This window comes from Mandrillus leucophaeus, unplaced genomic scaffold (assembly GCF_000951045.1).
Source record: "Mandrillus leucophaeus isolate KB7577 unplaced genomic scaffold, Mleu.le_1.0 Scaffold11081, whole genome shotgun sequence".
Lineage (NCBI taxonomy): Eukaryota > Metazoa > Chordata > Mammalia > Primates > Cercopithecidae > Mandrillus > Mandrillus leucophaeus.
In genome coordinates this window covers 350-5,465 of record NW_012099301.1, presented here as the reverse complement: position 1 = coordinate 5,465, position 5,116 = coordinate 350, and the positions used below count along the sequence as shown (strand labels likewise).

The window sequence follows — 5,116 nt, the reverse complement described above, 5'->3', positions numbered from 1 at the left end:
TTTTTTTTTTTTTTTGAGACGGAGTCTTGCTCTGTTGTCAGGCTGGAGTGCAGTGGCACGATCTCGGCTCACTGCAACCTCCGCCTCCCTTTAAGTGATTCCCCTGCCTCAGCCTCCTGAGTAGCTGGGACTACAGGCGTGCACCGTCACGCCTGGTTAATGTTTTGTATTTTAATAGAGACGGGGTTTCACCATGTTGGCCGAGATGGTCTCGATCTCCTGACCTCGTGATCCACCCACCTCGGCCTCCCAAAGTGCTGGGATTACAGGTGTGAGCCAGCACACCCAGCCGGTAATGCATATTTTAATTAGTTTGATTTAGCCATTCCACTATGTATACATGTATCAAAACATCATGTTTTATACCATGAATTATACAATTTTTATGTGTGAATAAAAAATAAATATAGTAAATGAAAAAAAAGAAAAGGATACTAGAAGAATCAACTGTGACAAGGTTGAAGGACACTGTTTCTACTTCCTTCCCCCACTTTCACCCACAACTCAGCTTCTAAGTCAGAACCAGAAAATCAGCTCCGCCCACTCTGACAGGGTACTGTTGATGTCCCACGCTGCACAGGCAGTTAGGGGAAAGCACTGAAAATGGAGCCTGGACAACATCTTCTCCATTCTCCCTTCCCTAACTTGCCATTTTCTGGTACAAAGATGTAGAACCAACCAACCAACCTCTCACTGAAGTCCCAAAGTTCGTTCTTATCAAAATAAATAATTGCCATCACCATCACCTGTTCACTTAACTACCTTATTTTTGTTTTTTGTCTGATCTAGATGCAGCCGCTCTCTGTTCCCTGCCCCAATGAACATCTGCACTAGGCCCAAGCCTTGGAGTAATTTACCTGAAGAGTGACACCATTTATTTTGAAACTACTGTGAGTACATTATGTCTCCAATAAAACGCTTCTTAGTTCACTTTGTTTAATTAAATACACACACATACACACACACACACACACACAGAGAGAGAGAAAATTGTGAAAGCAGGCAAAATTTTAGATGGCTTCATTTCTTGGATCAGCAGGGTAACCAGACTCAGTCCTGAGGTGCCCACAGCGGTTCTCAACTTCCCGGCTGCAATGCACACCATGTGCAGCATCATTCCCTCCTGAGCAGATGGCTGTGCCAAGCTGTATCTGAGCACACCTTGCAGGGACTGGTGCTGTTCTGCTTGGTCATCTGTGCCTCTACCTATGGTGGTAGCAGCTCCTCCTAATCTGTTTGCTTCTCATCATCCTTCTGTGCCACTGTTGAATCTCACGGTAGCTTGTCATTTCATGCCACCCTGGTCAAATCTGTGACCAGCAGCTTTGCTTGCTTTGATTTACCTATTGTTTGAGCTGCAGCCCATGCTGTTGTCTCCTTGTTGCCCTTCCCTTGGAGCTCTGGGCTCCTTCCACCACATCTCTAAGCTGCTGTATCCAGCTCACCTCTGCTCTCTGGATGTATGGGTCTGTGTAGTTGATTTAGTTCCTGCTATGCAAGGCATTTATGTAGGAGAAGTACAGACCTTGCAAGGAAAGGTACAGAAATAATTTGGGGTAGGAGATATGATACCTATGGGAAAATACTAATGAAAGATCGATATCAAGTATTCATTCATCATTGCTAAAATAACAGATGAATATATGCTATTTTCCACTAGAAAAGCCAGACATTTGAATTATTTAGAAGTTCTGCATGCAAAATAACTTAATTATACATTTTAAAACAATAACTAGTTGTTATATTCACAAGTTTTCCTATATGTTATGAGGCAGGTAATGGGATGGTGTTTTACAGACTTCTATGTTACTGGAAAACGCTAAAGCTGGGAGACTAACATCCCTCTTAGGCTTCAGGTAGGATGTTTACATTTGTCTTTCTGTGTCTTTAGCTATTCTGGCATAAATCGAACCCAAAGGGATGAAGCCAGAGTTTTGTTTTATTTTGTGTCACTCTTTTACCTTTAATGCTTCCAGTCAACTGAATCATAATTGATGGTAGCTGATGTGTAGGTGACAGACAGGCCTACCTTTCCAGGAGGGGAATGTGTTCTGTAGTGCGAATAGGACTGGGGTACTGGGGACTAAAGACGTGACAAAAAAAGATCAAATGTAGTTTCTCCAGTCCACACCCACACAAGGAACTTACTTTTATATGCCTTCATTCATCCTTAAGTTCAAGTGCAAGGAATACCTGAGAAATTCCCACATCTGGATAGTTTTCTGAGTTTTTCTTCATCACAGAGTAGTAACTATGCTGCTACAGATAACACAGCCTTACTATGATGCAGACGGGTTTCAAAGTTTCTATATCCTTTAAGAGAGAAAAGAGTTCTTATCACTCTTACCTTCCTGTGCTACAGAGAACCCAGATCCAGACCTAGAAATCAGGACCTGATGTTGCCTACAAATTACAGAGAAGTCTACAAGTGAGCATTTATTTCTGTCATAGGAAGTATTTCATCTGTGCAGAATGCCAGTGCCTGCTTTTACTTCTCATGGGCCCTAGGGAATGGGCAGATTGGGTTATAATCTTTGCAGTCTTTGCTATTCAGAAACTTGGCTTTCTAATGTATAAAAGGGAAATAATAATAAAACTTGCAGAGACTTGCTAGGTGCAAAAATCAATAAAGAGAATAAAAAATTAAAATGTGAACCATTTGCAGAAGTATATCTCTTCTGGTGGGTTGACAATGCTTTGAGCCTAGTCTCAAGGCTTGGAAGTGGGTTGGGGAGGCATATACTAAATTTTAACACCTACCCACCCCCCATACCACCTGCACAATAATGCTCAGTGGCCCTGCCAACTTAACCATATCATTGTGATAATTCAATGACATGGTGTCTATATATAAAGTCTGTCTTGGCAGAGGTGAGTATATTTACTCAGTCATCTAAAATTTGCTGAGCATATACTATGTGCCAGACACTGTTTCAGGAACTAGGTATATGGCAGCAAGCAAAACAAACAAAAATCCCTGCTCAGCTGAGCTTACATTCTCTTTTCTTGATCTATGAATGGCAATTCAACATAATAGGTACATGTAAGCTAAGAGAGAACTGATTTTATTTTGTTCTGTCCTTCTTCCAGAAAGTATAATTGAAAGTATAAGACAGAACACATATGTTGATTAGTCTTGTCACCCCATTCTCCCCCCCAGAAAAAAAATGCAGAACCATTCGTTGCCCAGATATGTGACCCAGAAGACTGGCCTTCTGAACTCCATTACTCAGGCTCTCTTGTCCCTGGACTTCCTTTTGAATTTGGCCAAAAGGCAACATCAGCAGGAGATGTGAAAGTGGGAGAAGAGATAGGTCAGGGAATGTATTAGTTCAGCCCTCCTTCCCAACTCCAATTCTGGCTGGACTCAGAATTCATCACCATTTTACTTGCCCCTTCAGTTTAAATGGTTTAAAGCTTTCCACTACTGCTAGTACCTGGCAGTCTCCACTATTGCTAGTACCTGGTGCTATCTCCCTTGAGGTCCCTGAACCTCATCTTCACCTCCAAATACAGTTTTTTCATTAAACCCTCTTTAGCAAAAAACTTTGCATGTGCCATCTGTTTTTGCCAGGATCCTGACTGATACAGTTAGGAGGAAATTATACTGAAAAAAATTGTAAATCAGCCCTGCCAAGGTTAAAAAAAAAAAAAAGATTGAGAAAATAAAATGTGTTTAATCACAAAAATATCTTAAATTGATGTGAGGACATCAGACCAGGTAGAGAAATTATAAATTGTAAGAAAACATGATAAGCCAGAGTCCCATAGGTTGGTCTCAATGAATAGACCATAGTGCTCAGGCTTGATGGGCTTATATAGGCTAAGTGCAGCTTGCTCAACCCTCAGCTTCAAGGAGCTCATGGTATAGCGTAGCCACAGCAATGACAAACATGCGAGCAGAAAGGAGATGTCAGGAGGTACACAGTGAGATCAAAGTGTTGAGGAAGAGATAGCTTGTCCTAACATTGTTTCTGCCTTTGCTACAATAGCAATCCATTTGCCCCTGCCCAAAATCTAGATGTCTAAACAGATTACTGAAATGAGAGAAGGAAATGTCTTCTTGTTTTTTTCTTTCTTTTTTTTTATTTTTTATTTTTTGCTCTGTCACCAGGCTGGAATGCAGTGGCACGCTCTCGGCTCACTGCAACCTCTGCACTCCCGGGTTCATGTAATTCTCCTGCCTCAGCCTCCTGAGTAGTTGGGACTACAGGCACATGCCACCATGCGCAGCTAATTTTTGTATTTTTAGTAGAGATAGGGTTTCACGATATTGGCCAGGATGGTCTCAATCACTTGACCTCATGATCTGCCCGCCTCGACTTCCCAAAGTGCTGGGATTACAGGCATGAGCTACCACGCCCGGCCCAGAAATGTCTTCTTAAAACTAACATTATGAAAGTCACAGAACTAACAATCCCTATAAGAGGAACTACCATTATTGAGCCCTTACCATGTGCCAGCACAAGGCAAATCACTTTACATGGCTTATCTCATTTGTTCCTCACAATAACCCTAAGTGGTAGGTATTGTTATTCCCATTTTACAGATGAGGAAAATGAGGCTCAGAGATGCGGAGTAATCTACCTAGGGCATAGAGCTAATAGGTAGTGGAGCACAGTTCCGCTACCACCCTTGTTGGGGTGGTTTGTTGCCACCTACCCTTTCCCTCCTGCCCAGATACTAAGCCTATTTAATGCATTGCTGGGGAAAAGAGTAGGGAAATGGTTACGACTCCAGCAAGACTGGGGGAGGCATCACTGGTCTAAATTATCATGAGCCAATAGGAGGTTCCAACTAATTTTTTCCTATCTGATAAGTAACAGACATATTACTTATCAGATAGGAAAAGACCAAGCTGATAAGTAAAAGACACATTAACGTGCAGGAAAGGGTGGGAGCCCAGTGAAGAGAGAAAATTGGGATAGGGTGAAAGAAGAGAGCGCTCTCCTCTCAACACCCTGGAGACTGCTAAGAGCTCACACAGATAAAATATTTATTTTTCCATATGTTGCAGAAAGCATTGCCATCACTGTATGTGTGCAATATGTGCAAAAGAGTGTGAAATATATACATCAAATGCCGCCGATCTGGTTAATTTCCATGCATTTAACAT

General features: G+C 41.9%; 1 long non-coding RNA gene across 1 annotated transcript; it reads right to left on the bottom strand.

Annotated features, from left to right (window-relative positions):
- Nucleotides 1–1,005: 1,005 nt before the first annotated feature.
- Nucleotides 1,006–2,504, bottom strand: LOC105548702. Its single transcript, XR_001007432.1, has 2 exons — nucleotides 2,348–2,504; nucleotides 1,006–1,525 (listed from the first exon to the last, which is right to left on the bottom strand). It is a non-coding gene; the product is annotated as an uncharacterized LOC105548702 (long non-coding RNA).
- Between the last annotated feature and the right edge of the window lie 2,612 nt (nucleotides 2,505–5,116).